This window comes from Aricia agestis, chromosome 8 (assembly GCF_905147365.1).
Source record: "Aricia agestis chromosome 8, ilAriAges1.1, whole genome shotgun sequence".
Lineage (NCBI taxonomy): Eukaryota > Metazoa > Arthropoda > Insecta > Lepidoptera > Lycaenidae > Aricia > Aricia agestis.
The window spans coordinates 8,049,751-8,068,505 of NC_056413.1; positions in this window are offsets into that span (position 1 = coordinate 8,049,751).

Genomic DNA, 18,755 nt, shown 5'->3' on the forward strand with positions numbered 1-18,755 from the left:
AAGCCTTTAGGCTGGATTTATATGTGTCAAACGAGCGGTTTGGTCGTTACACCGCGAGATCACAAGCAATTGTATATATTTAACGATTAAGGGTGGGTTGCACCAGAGGCATGGTTAAAGGTTTAAGTTACGGTCAAAGTTATAGTTAAGGCTAACTTTAACCTTAACTTTGACCACAGAATTTGACAGATGACAGCTGGTCCGACAAGGCTTGAAATGAACGTGGGCGGGGGCGCTGCTGGTAAAGGAGAACTGTCAAAAATGGCGTTTTTGTATGATGACAGCGTTAGTTCCTTTTTTCACCACGTTCATTCAAAGCCTTGTCGAGCTCAAGGTTATGGTTAAATATGGCGTCCAATTTTGACTTTAACCAAATATTTGACATTTCGCATTGTAGTTATAGTTAAAGTTTCAGTTATAGCTACAGTAAGTTGGTGCAACCCACCCTTATTCAAATAGCGGTACACAAATTACGTCATACGATTGCTTGATCTCACGATGTACTCGTAGCACTCAAACCGCGCGTAGGCGCGGACACATATACCTAAATCGAGCTTTATTTAGAGACATGCAGACTTACAATTTCAAGTTGGCCAACTAAGTCGCATAGTATACCAATAGCTATAGCGACTTATGAGAGCTCGCACATTGCATCCAACTAAATTGTGCAAATAAATAATTGGACACCAATCGTATAAGAACCGCGATTCCATTCCGATTACCTACAAATTAAAAAGTTGTCCAATTAAATTGTGAAACTACGCAATTTAGTTGTACGATAGTCGGCCAACTTCAAATTGTATATCTGCGGTGACCCTTATCTTCTACGCCCGAGTTTTGAAGGCGCAACGAACAATCATGAGTAACAATGACGTGTCTACAGCCGGCAATACGTCTCTGTATCGAATTTCGCTTGTATCAAAGCGTTCACATGTACAGTATTGAGCACAATAAAAATGTCCTCGTATTTTGGAACTCAATATCTCTTTTGTGAAGTGCTATCAGCCCGCATCAGCTATCAATCCATGTTGCTGTTTGCAAAATATTTTTGACGTCACGCCGCGACTGTTCGCTTTTTTCCAATTCACTTTATATTCTGGTATATTTTAATCTAAGTGCATTAAATAATATGTCTTTTGTCGTTTTTATTACCGTGGAATAGTATTGAAAAATTAAATTTTCAACAACTGTTTTATGAAATCCATTCCGGATTCAAATGAAAGTTGTTAATTTTTCCAATCGCCTGTACCTAAAGCGTTCAGTGGTCAATTAATTCTCCAAGTTTAGAGCGTAGGTTCCGTACAACTAAAGTAAACATTAATTGCATTTAGTGACTCAGAAGCGTGCAACTCAGCTCTTACTGTAGCCGTGTAATGCGCGCTTAATTTATATTTGTGGTAGTACTTTTGGTGATAAAGAAAATTATGTGATTCACTGAAATTGCGTTCCTGCATTTTTAAAATAAAGTTTTGTTCCCCCACATCTTGATAAATCTTACACTAGTGTGTATTTTCTTCATGCTTGCATAACACACCACATTTGCATTATCATTATCACCTTCAAGGGGTTGATATTTTGAACCCCTTTCTCACTCGTGTGTTTTTTAAATACTTTTAACATGTTTTATCACATCTATACTATACTCCTCGAAACGAGGCGATAGCGGTCATTGACCATTTTAGTCTAGACGGTAAATGAAAAATGCTCGCACTGTATTTAGAATATTTAAGATTGACCTATTATGGAAAACCTCTTGGTAACTCTTATGCTAAGTACTCACATACGGTTTTGCTCGATAGTTTTAATAATTATTACTGTGTGGACGCAAAAGTCACAGCTCGAAGGCTCGTATCGAACCCGCTCAATGGAATTAAATAATAAATATATCGATTTAGAGTAAAACAATTGAGCAATGCTGAAAGTGTGAACTGTGAACGAAAGCCCGAGCCGTGGTTTTTACTCTACGTGATTGCTCGATCGAACACAACCGTATGTGAATACTCTAGGTATTCCGAACGGAAAAAATCTGATGTGTGTCATGGTAGTTGTATGTATGTGGCCGCCCTAAGCATATGAATGATAATCTCCAACTTTTTATGAGTTTGAAGTGATATAATATCTACTTCATATTCAGTTCACATGCAAAATACGATATCGTCCGACAAGGAACATCTGACACTTCATTGTCAATCGTGGTTTGTATAGAAAATGACAAGTTTTTTGACAGGGAGTCAATGACCGCGACTGTCTCGATTCCCCGAGTACACCGTATGACTCCCACGAGTTGCGGCGGTTGCGCCAAAATTCGTTTATCGGGCGGGAATCGTACAATTTTTGGTTTGAAACTATCCTATTGTCCTTTCCCAAGAATCAAAGTATCTGCATAATAGATCTCATCAAAATCGTTTGAGTGGTTTAAGCGTGAAGAGCTGGTAACAAATCACAAAGAAAAATTTGCTCTTTCAGGGCTGCTACTTTCACAGTGAACTCTATATAAAATATCTACATAGACACCCAATAAGTCTAATAAATAAGAAAATCACGTATTATCACTTTGTTTTATTACACCTTGTAGTTATCAAGGTATATACTTAACATACAAGTGTATACCTAGATGTGGTAATACACATATCAGTTCATCGTGTTCCCGCATGAAAATTAACTATTAAATTATTATTTAACTACGAATGCGCCATAATTCATTAATAATATACATAATTAATTATCACAGTGATTTTTGGTCATGTGCCATTAACAATTCAGTATTTAAAAATGCCCGTATTTTTGACTGTATTATCTGGTGGAGTTGAGGTCAAAAATTCCATGGTTCCTACGTCTCGGGCAGTAGCAACGAAGATGAGCACCATATGCGGTTTCAGTTGGCAAACCTGGGTGCCCCCGTGCGGTTTAACCAGGTTTAACCAGGGAACCAACTGAGTGATACATTTAAAAACAAGTACGTAAAAAATATAAAGAAAATATAGGTTATTAAGATTTAGTCATATAAACAAGGCCTTTGCATCCCCTGTGACTCGTGGATAATTTATACAGTATTTTCAGAGCGAAGTTACACATACGGCACGCGACATAGTAATAATACTTATGATCACGTCAATACGACTTGGACCAACTGTGTGCGGGTTGCCTCACAATGTTTTCCTTCATCGTGCTAGCATCCGCATTATGTACTTGAGGTCTGAAAATGCCTCCACCCGGGATCGAACCGGCACCCTCTCGAGTGCGAACCAAAGGTCTACCTACTAGTGTACGGACGCTCTACAACGAGTTGGGGCCGCGACACACCGGAATGGCAGCGGCGAGGTGAGCACTTTTAGTGTCATGTGATTTTAAACTTTATCTTCATTATTGTAATACATATTATCGCTTGAGAAATAGCGGCCGCCGGCGGCCACCAGCGGCCGTAAACTTCTCAAGCGGTACTATGTATTACAATAATGAAGATAAAGTTTAAAATCATATGACACTGAAAGTGCTCACCTCACCGCTGCCATTCCGGTTTGACGCGGCCCTTACGACGCGGCCGGTCAATAATATAAATAAAAGCATTAGATAAATAAGTAATATTCTTCCGAATGTATTCAAACCTGTTATTTCATATATTCATGCATTACAGTAATTATGATAGTCCCTAAATCACAGGCTAACACTTTCGCTTAAAGGCAGAATGACAAGGACAACACGACGCGACTCAAGTGCCACTTAATTTAAGCTCCGCCGTTAGTGCGACTAAATAAAATGTGGGCTACGAAAAGTGTATTACATCGTAAGTCGTAACATGTAACTAACGCTATAAACACAGTATACGTATATACAGTAGACTATTTTTATAATAGGCCGCTCGAATCGGGTGTACGTGGACATAATCGTAATTTCAGATTTCTTTAGGAGGCAAATTAATGCATTTTATGTCGCGCGCGCGTACAACTTATCTCTGTGTTGCACTGATTTCATTCTAAAAAAGTGGTTGAGCTATACTACTGTATATAATTTTTATTATACAGTGGCGTAATAGGCACTCACCAGAAGTGACGGTTTATGGAGCATACAGGAATAATTTTACTGGTGTGGAACACAAAAAATAGCTATAAAACACTTTATTGTCAGTTGCCATCTGATTTTCCGACAATTTTCTTTTATAGATTTTCTTTTTTGTTGATAATTGATTAATGATTCGTATTCGTAAGTAGATATACGCTTATTAAATAAGTTTTTAATTGCGTAGAACGGAACACAAATAATAATTAATGAATCTGCATTCTGCGGGTAGTTAAACATCTTTAGCAAGTTGACATATTCTGTCACCTCAGTCCACCCGTGACCAAAGAGGATATTATAAACTACGTCACACCGCGCCGTGACCATGACCGCTGAAAAGCAGCCCAAATGTCGGGAATCAGAAAAGTGCTCCTCGAAAAAATAAGTGTGATAAAAACATTTAATAATATTATGTATAATGTTCACGTAAACTAAATAAATTATTTCAAGTACGGTACCGTATTATAATTTATAACCCATCTTGCCATACCATTTATTTAGACCGTAGCGTTGGGAAAAACATTCATATTATTATTACAAAGTATGTACTATCAGAGAAATAAACTGTTTAAAGGTAGATGGCGGGCCCACGTAATTTTATCAGATTATGTCAAACCTAGACAGATCACATCAAGTCATAACTGGTACAAGTTGGTAGTCGACTACATAAAGTTGCAGCAGACGACGTGTCGTCGCGACACTAGTGGTTCCTGTGTATTTCTATGACTAAGTGTCGCTGGTTCGTGTCGCTAGCTCCGGAGGGTATTTCATAGACATATATAGAAACCAGTAGTGCGGAGGGTATTTCATAGAAATACATAGAAACCAGTAGTGTCGCGACGACACATCGTCTGCGGTTGCTTCACGTCGCCCGCTGCCAACCCGCACCTTAAAACTAAATCGACATCACCCAACCATAATATACCCTGGCACATAATCATATACAAAACTCAGAAAATCAGTACCTACCGTCTTCGACGAAATCGCGTATGAATCAAACATTGTAACTTGCTGCATAACGGAATTGCGCTAAAAAATCAAATACAGGTAGTCCGTCATTTGTAAAGAGGGAAAGACGTAAAGAACAATATAGAAATACGAACAGGCTTCTATGTTAAGTATGATTGAGTTACATGTTTATAAGTGAAATGATCGGCCAAGTGCAAGCCAGACTCACGTACGAAGGGTTCCGTGCCGTTATGGAGCAAAAATAGGCCAAAAATTGTGTTTTTTGTATTCCCATACCAAAATACAAAAATAATCCTTAAATTTTTATTTTATTATAATTAAATATTAAAGTACACATATAACAAGGACTTTGTGAAAATTTCAAGTGCCTACCGTTTCCATTATTGACATTAAACCAAAAAAGGCCGTCATCATGTTTGTTGTATGGCAGCCCCCCTTAAATATTTATTTAATTTCAGTTGTATTTGTTGTTATAGCGGCAACATAAATACACAATCTGTGAAAATTTCAGAAGTCTAGCTATAGCGGTTACTGAGATACAGCCTGGAGACATACAGACAGACGGACAGACGGACAGACATCAAAGTCTCAGTAATAGGGTCCCGTTTTTACCCTTTGGGTAAGGAACCCTAAAATACGTGTGGCACTCGGGGACAGCCGCGGTAAAGCTGTTGCATGGCATTTTTTATCAACTTATGCAATTATAATACGCATGTGTGAATGTGTGCCCGCTGTGCCTGTCGAAATGGACAGGTGTTAGGTTTTTTTCGTAACGGAATTTCTTGATTCGGCCGCCGCGCTAAAAGTCCGCGATAAAGCTATGCACTCGCAATACCTCGATCGTGGAAAAACCAGACACAATAGCTTATCTATAATTATCGCGGCCGCATGTGGCCGTTTAGGAGTTGATGCAAAATTGAAAAACAACAAAACAAAATAATAATTCTTCAAGACACATTACCTGAATCCTGATTGAAAATTCATAAGACAGAGAGGGTTGACCCGGCACGATGAGACGTAACTAAAGAATTAAATATTTCCTCGTTTTTCGAACGCATGTCTAATAGCATACATGCTCCTGTGACCTGTTGTTGCGTTTTCTGCCGGCACTCCCTGAGTGCAACCCGATGTTTTTAATTTTACCCAAAGAAGTTTTTGATTTTGATAGTAGTTCTGAATTCGAATTTCGGAAACTTCTCGCTTTTACGGAAACTGTAATCTTGCAACATTATCGTTTACTGTTCCGAACCTTTTAACTTTGTAACTGAACCGACGGCAACAAAAACTCTCAGTTCACGAGTTTAATTAAAGTTTAAGGTGCACGAAATAATTCCGTTAGATTCAGATGACCAAGCGAAACGAACTAACTCGGTTAAAGATCCCCACCGTAATAGTTTTACTCGCGGTATTCCCCAAGTTTCTTTTACGATCTAAATATCGTAATAAGACCTTTTTAACCGACTTCCAAAAAGGAGGAGGCTATAGGTTTGGCTGTGGATATTTTTTTTATGTATGTTCAACGATTACTCCGCCGTTTGTGAACCGATTTTCAAAATTTTTCTTTTGCTGCACAGAGTATTGTTCTGTATTGGTACCATGTTCACAAAACTGATGGTCAGATGATGAAAACCATGAGGAATCGAGGGGACCCCTTGAAATTCAAATGGGAACATATAGTTATTTTGGTTTTATATGATGTATTTTGATCAGATGCTACCAAAAAGTAAGATTTTTCATCATGGTATACATAATATAACATTTATAGAACCAGAAGCATAAGCTACAATCACGCTGATTACATTAATCATCATCATCATCATCACTTCACCATGCATTATCATAATATGACCCTATTATTGGTACTTTTCATAGTCTTATAGATCGAGACTGATGTTTTTGATCAGTCTTCTGTAGTTTGTCTATCGATTAAAACACCAAAGCTGTATAGAAAAACCTTGAAGATAACTAAAAAGAGTAAAATTATTATTTTTAAACAAAAAATTAAAACCGACTTTCAAGGTAAGACAATAGTAATATTCTTAAATGAACTAAAAAGTATTAAATAATTCTTATTCTGTACTCAATATTTCTGTTCAAAATCTTCATTACTTTTAAGTCGGTACCAGTCCTATAAGTTGCAGTTATATTATATTTTTGTCATAGAACTGGCGATTAGGTTAGCTAGTACTTCAAAATAATGAAGATTAAGAACAGAAATCTTGAGTACAGAATAAGAATTATTTAATACTTTTTAGTTCATTTAATAATATTAAGTAAGTACTATTTGTCTTATAATATTGGAAGTCGGTTTTAATTTTATTGTTTTAAAATAATAATTAGGGTATTTATGTACTACATTTTTTTTTTTGTTGAGCTATGAATGCAATATTGTTCTTAATTATCTTAAGAACATCACTGTATTCATAACTCACTACGTCATAATATTTTCTGGGATAATACACTAATGCAGGGGTCACCAATTAGTTTCGCTCGGGGTCCGTTTAAATACTTGAAATGACCTTCGCGGTCATTTTATAAAAAATAATAATTAAACAAAGTTAATTACGGAAATTACAAAGATATTTTTAGATATCAATGACTAAAGTAACCATTTTTGTAGCTAATTATGTCTCTGAATTTTGCAGTGAAATATTGGTGCAAGCTATAGATATTGACATTAAATCCTGGAGATGTTGAAGTCCTAAAGATGAACGAAGATCATCTTCGAGCCATAGAATTAGAACGTATTTTGATATCGTTGCCTATAGGGGAAATTACTCAATACTCATAGAATTTCGAGCATGCTTGGTCCGCACACAATGGGTCGACGGTCCGGATGCGGACCGCGGTCCGCCATTTGGTGACCCCTGCACTAATGCTTACCAGCGTCCAAATAGTATCTATTTCCTATTTCGAAACAAATATTGTTTTAAAACCACACTAAAAAGATTTTTCGTATTGCGTTTTTTCGGGTCATTATAATTGTGGTTGCATTCTTCATAAAATATAACACCATTAAGGATGGTAAGGTAAAGCATAAATTATAAACAGTCATGTTTTTTTTTTAATTCAATGCTTTTAATTATGTGCAACATTAAACAGTTAAAATTCACATTTATTTAACCATTTCTCAAAAAATAGCAGCGTTTTATATTCGAGTCATTCAGGTGGTATGAATAGCTTAGATTTAACGCGAACATTGCTTCCTTTTGTTCATTACATCTAGAACAAAACAAACCTTACTGTGCACATTAGGAGGCTCACAGACTTTCGTGTTATGAAGACATGATACTTACACCAAACATTATTTAGTAGTTGTTATCCATACTAATATTATAAATGCGAAAGTGTATCTGTCTTTATAGTACCTCTTCACGTTCAAACCGTTGAACCGATTTTGCTGAAATTTGGTATGGACATATTGTTACGTGCTAGGGTTAGAGGATTTGGAGAGAAAGACCTGCTAACTCTCTTGAAGACTTTATATCACTGTCCTAGGTCGTAGCCAAGTCGAAGGTTTCACTGGTTCACTCACTATTGATCACTTGTTGTCACTCCGAAATCGCCTTGATGATCGCTCGGACCGAACTGAGCCACGGCCCGTCCTCCTGCGACTATTTATGTGGCGAGACGAATTCCAGAAAGTTCCCGATTCACGTAAACAAGTATGGGAACTTTCTAGGAGGCTCGAGCATGTACCACCTAGCGCCATCTAGTTTCGAGTAGGGGATTTATGTGTAGTGTGTCGCCTGATCAGTTTCGCTGGTTTGTCGCTAGATGGCACCACGTGTCCGTATACCATGTACCGTAACAATATTTTACGTTGAACGAGAACTATACTGAAACTAGATAGTCTTGCATTAAATAATTATTATCTAATTATTTAATGCAAGTTATGTTATGCGAAGCCATCGAATCGAATTGAAGTCCGAATCTGAACACACATGACATTATTCTACTGTTTGTACAGTGCATCGAGAGTTGTAGGTACTTAATGATTAATTGAAATACAAATTACAACGCAAAGGCAAAAAAAGCGGTCTAACTACCTAGGAAACCAATTATTTTCTTTAAAGTGTAAGCAAACCTAGCTATCGCGGGTTCTTTATCTAAATTCTGATATAGTAAAAATTAAACTGCTGAATGTGTAAGTGGGACGTTTTGACCCTCAACATGCCCCATTTCTAATATTATGTAAGTCTATAAGTCTAGGTTGCATTATTCTAAATGAAATTTCACGCGGCTCCGCTCTCCACAATAATCTGCATATTAGCTTGCTAAAGCGTAATAACCACTAAATTTTACCTGCAACTTTGCGTATGGAATTTAAACAGGAGCCTTTCCTGTTATTTTCATACTTTTTTAGTAATTTTGAATGGATATTCTGTATATTTTTAATATCAGTTCTCAAAATATTTTAAGCTAATTCTGAAATATACTGTATAATATGAAATAACGCGTCTGGCTTATCTAAAAGTCCACTCATTTATGTTATATTCCTACTAGCTGTCCCGGCAAACATTTCTTTGCCATATAAAGTATTTCGGCCGTATTATTTTATTGAAGTGACTAAATAAGTATGTCTCCATGGCAACGTCCATCGCTATCCCGTCGCACAAACAATGGTCGCCGTCAGTCTCGAGTTGTAATAATTTCCTATAATTTATTCAACAAATGTAATTTTCAATACAAAAATTAGCCAGTAGCCGATTTTGAATATGCATATTATAAAATTTGGTTTAAATCAGTAAAGCCGTTTCGGAGGAGTACGGTGACTAACATTGTGACACGAGAATTTTATATATAATCCTATTAAGTGCCACCATCTTAAAATTCCGTCGGTCAATTTTTCTAAAATCCTCTGCAGCGTCGTTAGAAGTTAAATCCCATTCCGTGTCTTTTATTGCTGGCTATTATTTATCAGCATCCAGACAAACTCATTTCTTTTAAAGTTGAAGCGCACCGCTCTTTCTTCTGAAAATGAGAAATTTCTGAGCATTCCCCAAATTAGTTGCCCGACAGTTTCAATGCGATTTCGTTTAAAAGTTCCCGCCAGAATGTATCTGTGGGATTTATTATTTCAAACGATAATTGGAGCGTTCTAAAAGGTTCTGAAGTATGAAAAAATATATACTTACCCTAAAATTTTCTTTAAAATCGTCACTTGAGCGTTTAAGCTTGTGGTTTAAAAATGTACTGAGTGAATTTATATTACGCTAAAAAATTACGCTGTAGTAGAAGTGGGCTGGTCATATTGTCTGCAGATGGGAAGACCGTGGACGTGGACGGACGTAGGTGGAGCAGACAAGAAAAGGAGACCACGCTTAGGCAAACGTAGTGTAGGACGTTCTGCATCACGGTGGACCGTCCATTTGAAGAGTGGCTGGCAGCGGATGGATGAGGGCTGCCTAAGATCGGGATGGTTGGCGCTCATTGGGGGAGGCCTACGTTCAGTAGTGGACGGCAATAGGCTGATGATGAGTTTTAACACGTTTACTGCAGATCAGGCCTAAATCGGCCTGCCGCGGAATTTCAGCTAGTGCGGACGAAGAAAATTATGTTTTCTCACTCGGTGCGTAACGATTATTATCTCAGTTGTTTGTAAAGGTACGACAGAGACAAATAAATATTTGAGATTGTGTTCAAAATTATAATAGGTCTCCCCTATAAAAACATAACGGCAGATCTTTGTCGGCCTACCACGCACTGGCGGTGTCAAAAATCAAGTCGGTGCGGCAGTGAGCCTATTGCGGCCCGCCGTCCAAGCAGGCGGTTGGCGACCCGATACCGCACCGAGTACCCGCCTCGCCAGTTAGTGTTGTGCAATCTATCGTCAAAATTATTATAGGTCTCCCCTATAAAAACATAATGGCAGGTCTTTATCGGCCTACCACGCACTGACGGTGTCAAACTTCAAGTCGGTGCGGCAGTGAGCCTATTGCGGCCCGCCGTCCAAGCAGGCGGTTGGCGACCCGATACCGCACCGAGTACCCGCCTCGCCAGTTAGTGTTGTGCAATCTATCGTAACTGACGTACGTTGCGTTTTTTAACCGACTTCAAAAAAAGGAAGTTATTAATTCGACCTGTATGCATGTATTATTTCCAGTGCCGGAGCATGGCTCTCCCATCTACGTATTACAATTTACAGCGTACTGCAATGGCCTTATGGTTAATTACAGCACCTATTTACATAGGTGCTGTAATTAACCACTTTTAGTTTCCGAATTTTCTTGCAATTCAATAAAAAACGTCGTCGTATTGTAACTCTTTCATGAATTAAAAATAAATTTTAGATTGTTGGCAGTGGGGAGGCCTTAACAGGCTTCCTTGCAGATTTACATAAAAATACAGCAGTGCAACCGTACATTACTGGACCCGGATCCTTCCAGGAAATCCGCGATGAGACTTACATAACGTTGAATTTGTTTAAAAAAATATAGCTTTTGTCTGGTATTTCTTAAACCTTATGTCTTGGTAAATTGGTAAAAAAGGACCGGACCAGAATGTGAGAAGCGATGAAAAACGCTAGATTTATTTAAAAATCCTGTATGATGTATCTTCCATAAATATATTTTTTTCTCATTTATTTAAGGTCACTTAGAACAACATGGTTATCAGTGAACACAAGCACAATTACGATAATTTATATCAAACTATAAAGATTACAAAATTTGAGGAATCGAAGAACATTAAAACACATATCACTTAATCTACCTACTATCACAACACACATTTGTTAAACATTTGTCTTTCAGAAATATAATTTACACAATCGAATAAAACATGTTTGACTGAGTGATGTCTTAAGTTTACGCGAGTATCACTCATGATATTATAAGGTTTAAACACTTACGGATTTTGTCGCGGAGCACTTTTATTAATCCCGACGTTTCGACTTCTTTACAGCGGCCTTGATCACGGCTGGACTGTCAATCCACCCGTGAGTCCCTGACCAAAGTAAGTGTTTAAACCTTATAATATCATGTTTGACTTATAATAGTGAGAATGGTAAGCTACACATCTAAGACAAGTCTTAGAAGTGCTTTTCGTGATATAATAAATCGTGTTATAATATTTCGTGATATACTTAATAAATATTATGATTAATAATATTATAAATGTTGTTGAACGCCTCCGTGGTCTAGTGGTACAGAGCGCGGCTCTTGACTCGGAGGTTGTGGGTTCGATTCCCGCGTTGGAAACATGTTATTTCCAAGTTTGGTTAGGACAATGCAGGCTGATCACCTGATTGTCTGACAAGTAAGATGATCCATGCGTCGGATGGGCATGTAAAAAGTCGGTCCTGCGCCTGATCTCTCGCCGGTCGTGTCGGTCTTCCGTCCCACTGGGTTATGAGAGTAAAGGAATAGAGAGTGCTCTTGTGTACTGCGCACACACTTGGGCACTATAAAATTACTCCTGCGTAGCTGGCCTGGTTTCAATGAAACCGGCCACCGTCACCGAAACCGGTGTGGGAGCTATTATTATTATTATTATTATTATTATTATATTTTATTTTGATTTTCTCGGCTTTCACCGGTAAACTGATATGTACGGGCCGAAGCCAAGTACACACCAGGTAAGTGATTTGTGTTTAGCTGTTGGTATGATGCTGAGGGTTGGTATGATCGGTTTCTAACATATTGTATGATGTATGAGTATATAGGTTTGATTGAGATGTATGTAGAGTAGTAGCTTCATCATCAGTCTGTAAGAATTTTCTTACAATGCGGCAAGTATTTAAGATTACTGCTTTTTGCAATAAATATACTAAGTTTAGGGGTAATTGGAGGGTATTTAGAGAGTTATGTAGTTGTTTAGGGATGACACCGGTGGTCGATAGGACTATGGGAACTATAGTTACTTTTTGCAGATTCCAGAGGCGGGCTATTTCATCCTTGAGTTCTATATATTTAGTAAGTTTCTCGGCTATTGTACTTTGTAAATTGTGTGTGTTCAGCTATATCAATCAGGTATGCAGTTTTGTTAATTTTATCCACTAAGGTTATGTCAGGTCTATTGTAGTGTGTAGTTCTGTCAGTCAGTATGGTTCGGTCAAAATATAGTTTGGTAGAGGCGTTATCCAGGACATTTTCAGGTTTGTATTTGTAGTAAGGTTCAATGTCAGTTATGAAGTGCTTTTTCTTAGCAAGTCTCTGATGTATTATACCAGCAACTTGGTCATGCCGATGCTTGTAGTCAGTCTGTACTATTGTTTTACATGCTCCAGTAATATGCTGTATGGTTTCCGGGCAACTTTGGCACTTTCTGCAACTGTCAGTGGTTCGAGTTTTAGTGATGTGTCTCTGGTAGTTTCTGGTCTCTATTGTTTGGTCCTGTATGGCTATCATGAACCCTTCAGTCTCTGGGAAGAGATCTCCACGACTCAGCCACGCGTTCGACGCTTCCTTATCGACATTTGTCTGGCATAAGTCGTGCAGATGTCTTCCATGGAGAGACTTTTTGGCCCATTCGGCGAGTTTGGTTTTGTCATCTACTACTTTATGTCGGTCATTTTGAGAGTCTTTTAAATTAAGAGGGGTAAATTTTTTGTCAGTTTTAACTATGGCTTTATGGAGTGTAGAGAGTTCAGCCTTACAGAAAAAATATTGTCTTAGATTTAATATTTGTCTGTTATAAAGATTAGTTACATCGATAAGACCTCTTCCACCGTCTTTTCGGGGTAATGTTAATCTCTGTACACATGATCTCGGATGGTGCTTGCGGAACTTAGTCATCGTCGTGTTGATTTTTCTTTGTATATTTATTAGTTCTGATTTATTCCAGTTTACTATGCCGAAAGAATAAGTAAGTATTGGAATTGCGAAGGTATTTATTGCTTTAATGGTATTTCGGGCATATAAGTTTGATTTTAGGATTGCATTGAGACGATGTTGAAATTTTTGTCGTAGATTATTTTTCGTATTCTTGTGCTCTATTTGGTGAGATTGATTGAATCCTAGATATTTATACGTTTCTCCCTCATCAAGGGGCTCTATATATTCACCGGATTGAAGTGTAAAAATATGTTGAAACGGACGTCCTGATTTTATAGAATTTATTTTAGTCTTGTCTATCCCAAAATTCATCTTAATATCATTCGTAAATTGTTCAGTTAGTTCAGTCAGTCTGTATAGGTCAACCTCATTGTCCGCATAGATTTTTATGTCATCCATATACATTAAATGGTTTATAGTTTCAGTTTTTCTATGTATGTCGTTATAGTGCAAGCGATACCCAGCGTCTGTAGAATTTAAGATATTAGACAGTGGATTTAGGGATAAACAAAACCAAAGTGGGCTGAGTGCGTCGCCTTGAAAGATGCCTCTTAGAATTTGTATAGGGTCAGTCTCTACGAATTTTGTAGGTGTTTTTAATTTGAGTTTTGTTTTCCAGGATATCATTATGGTTTTTAACAAATAAATAATTTTTGGATGTATTTTGTATATTTCTAGAACTTGCAGTAACCAGGTATGAGGGACAGAATCAAATGCTTTTTTATAATCAATATACATTGAATACAAATCGGATTTAGTTTTAGTGACATTTTTAAGAATTACAGAGTCTATTACTAATTGCTCTTTGCAACCTTGGCTAAATTTTCGACACCCTTTTTGTTGTTCAGCTAGTATATTGTTTTTATCAATATGTTCGTATATTAATTCAGATATGCAGGAAGTTAATATTTTATAAATAGTTTGCAAACAAGTAATTGGTCTATATTTAGCTGGATTTTCAGATTCGCTGTAGTCTTTAGGTATCATAAATGTGACTCCAAATGTTATGTAGGTTGGGATTTTACTAGGGTCTTCGATAAAATGATTTAAAAAGCTGTAAAGAATGTTATGGATACTAGTGAACTTCTTATACCAAAAATTGTGAATAAAATCTGAACCTGGTGATTTCCAATTATGGAGCTTACGGATAACTTTTTGAAATATGGAGATCGGAATTACTTCAAATGTCATATTATTTACAACTGTGTTACATTTAGATTTTTCAGCTTTAATCCACTCTGCTTCAAAATTATGATTAATGGGTTGTTCCCATATTTCTGCCCAAAATCTTTGCAAGTCGCTTGGGTCTGGTAGCTCTACCTGCGTACCGCTATCACTTTGTAATGTGTTAGCAGTAGCCGTCCTGATGTTTCTATAGAACTCCTTTTCATTATTACAGAACTGGCTATTTTGTTGTTTTCTAAGTGTGCATGTATTGTATCTTCTTAAGCGTCCTGTTAGTATAGAAAGTTTTTGTTTTAGTGTATCTAGTATTTGTGTTATTTGTGTATTTGGTTCCTCATGTATAGCGTGTATTTTATATTGCTCTATAATTTTATTTACATGTTCTGTAAGTTTTCTACTTCTAGCTCCACTTATAAATTGGGTTATTCTACCTATTTTTACACGTAAATCATCTTTTCTTTTCTCCAAACGTATTTGCCATCGTGGTTTCTTATTATTGTCTGAAGGCTGTGGGTTATTTGTAGTACCGAGTGATAGCCTACTTCCATTTAATTTAGCGGCTGTCCATGCTGCACAGTATATTACAGTTTGGAAATATTTAAAATCTGTGTCGTTATTAATGTAGTGTGGAAGCGTTATTTTATTAAGGTAGTTAACGGTGGAAGCAAAATTTCTAGAAGTTTTTTGTTTTGGTATGTATACTCTGCGAGTTGGATCAGTACCCAAAAAATGTTGTAATGCTAGTTTAAACGTTTCATCAATCTTAGTATTGCTGTCAGGTAAGAGCACGTCAGTAGTAGTGTCATGTTCAAAGTCGTCGTTTAGGTCCTGTCTTTGTGTGCTTTCAAAATTGTAATTATTGGCTTGCGATATTTCTATTGGTCTTGTGCTGAATCTTTCAGTGCTATTTATGTTTAATTCATCAGCCACTTCTTGTTTTAATTCATTTATCCTTTCGTCAGACACATATTTATTGTTTATGATTGCTCTCAATTGATCACTAATTCTCTGTTCACTAAGATGTGCAAGTGCAGTAAATTTATTTATAAATGCTTCGTGTAACGGTTTCCGGTATGATATCCTATTTGTTTCTAATTGTGTAAGTCGAAAATAGCTTATTAGTATAAATTCGTTTAAATCGTCTGTCCAGGTTAATCGTGATTGAGTTGATGATATATTATGTGTATCTGTATGGATTTCAGTGAGCGTGTCAGATCGTGGATTACGTAGGATATTTTTAACTTCTTCTTTTATATGTGACAATTCTTGTTTAGAAAGAAAATTGCAGTTTACAATAGCCCTTCTTTGGTCGCCTACACGTTGCCTGCTTGCTTGCATTTCAGGGTATTTATTTGTAAATAAGGTGTGAAGTTGAGTGAGGTAAGCTTTTTTCTTAGATTCCAATTCAGTTATGATGAAATAATGACGCATGATGAAAGTATTCATATCCTTAGTCCACGTTTTACGTGTGCGTCGTGTACTAAGAGCGGGTGCAGTATTCTCGGCTGTAGAAGCCTCCTGCACAACATCTCTGGTACGGGGTGGCGACAATGAAGAATTTGATGAAGTAGATGACCTTGTGTGGTAGATAGCGAGGTAAGATGGAGGTGACGATGGTGGCGATGCAAATAATGATGATGGTGCAGATGAAATTGGTGAATTAATATTATGATACATCCGTTCGTCAGCAGTTTGAGACTGGGCAGCTTGGTGCGACTCGTTGCCCCCCCCAGAATACGAAGGGCAGCCCGAGCCCGAGGGCCCGGGGCGGGATTCTCCATCGCATACAGCTCCGGTACCCGCCTGGGGTATAACTCTATTTCGTAGGCGCATCATGTAGCTTATAAACAAACAAACAAAAATAAATATAAAGAGGGAACCAAAAATGAAAGATAGTAAAAGAGAAACAAAGGTGGTGAAAGATAGATTAAACAAAACCAAAATAATGCAGCAACAAGACTTGGATTATAAAAAGAATGTGAGAGGATAGTAAACAAAAAGAAAGAACCGACGATCAGCCACGTGAGTACCTCACCCCGCAGAAGGCGAGGTGGCGCACCCAAGTGTTGCCCGGGAACACCAACGGGGAGGTATCGGCTTCGCTCCCTTATTATTATTATTATTATTAAATGTAAAAGTGTGCCTATCTATTACCTCTTCAAGCTTAAACCGCTGAACCGATTTTAATAACATTTGTATGTAATTTGTATGTAAAAATTGTATGTAACGATAAAGGATACTTTTCATCCCGGAAAATTCGCAGTTTCCGAGTAATATACAAATTTCTGCGCAGTGTCTAGATAACATTGTGTACGTCTAGCATAAAACTGTTCTCGTATTAATATAATGTTGGTACCTATTGATAAAATAAACTGTATGTTTTTGACTACACATATCGATGCATGATAACTGTAGTGGAATATTTTAATTGAGCGTCATCGCCAAAGAAACACTACAATTTATCGGCCACGCCAATTGCCCTAATAACGTTTGCTCCGATGTGAATTTCGGAGCGTGTCTCAAAGAAAATATTCGGAAAATATATTACATTAAAAACTTGAATATTGGCAATGTCGCTGGCGGCAAAAACTGCGCCCGACGAAGCGTTTATTTTTAATTGCGCCGCCGAAAGTTTTGTCAATACTTGCCGTTTCAGGAACCGAACTTTTAATTTTCCACAACGTCACAGAATTGATTAAAATTAATTCGCTCGCACGCGGCGCGCACTCCTTCATTAAAATGTTTATTTGTATTTAAATTGTTCCATTTGCGTATATAAATTTGCGAACTAAAAATACCTAGCTTCTTTTATAGAAAATACTACTATGTTTTTGAAAAGAAAAATTAATTAAAGTGGATTTTGAAGGTATTTATATCATTTTGTTTGTAAAAAAGTTATATTCCGCACAAAACAAATCAATTTATTTAACTGTAATATTAGATGTTCCCGCAACTCTGGTGCGCCAAATTTTTTTTTTTTAATTAAATAAGGGGGCAAACGAGCAAACGGGTCATCTGATGGAAAGCAACTTCCGTCGCCCATGGACACTCGCAGCATCAGGAGAGCTGCAGGTGCGTTGCCGACCTTTCAAGAGGGAATAGGGTAATAGGGAAGGGAAGAGAATAGGGGAGGGTAGAGAAGGGATAGGGGATTGGGCCTCCGGTAAACTCACTCACTCGGCGAAACACAGCACAAGCGCTGCTTCACGCCGGTTTTCTGTGAGAACGTGGTATTTCTCCGGTCGAGCCGGCCCATTCGTGCCGAAGCATGGCTCTCCCACGTATAAATTTGTTTATCGCGCGGGAACCGTACATTTTTCCGGGATAAAAAATATCCTATGTGCTTTCCCGGGACTCAAAGTATCTCCATACCAAATTTTGGAAAAATCCGTACAATGGTTTGGACGTGAAGAGGTAACAGACAGACAGACAAACTGACACAATTTCGCATTCATAATATGATATTAAGTATAAGTTTACTAGTTTATGTTTTGTGAGTTTACGTTTGTTAATTAAAAAATACTTCACTCGTATCGACGTAGCACGTAGTCAATTTTTGCATTTATGTCATTAAATTTATTTGTTTCATTTTTACTAATCAAATTAAAGGTATAAAGTTGAGCAGAGTTGCTAAGCATTGCTTATAATTACTATATTGTCTCATAAAAGCATTTCTCTTTGTTTCGTTGGGACGAGGGCCTTTGATTAAATATTTATAGTTTTCATTTAAAGTCATGACTATTTAAAGGATATCCATTATCCGACCTC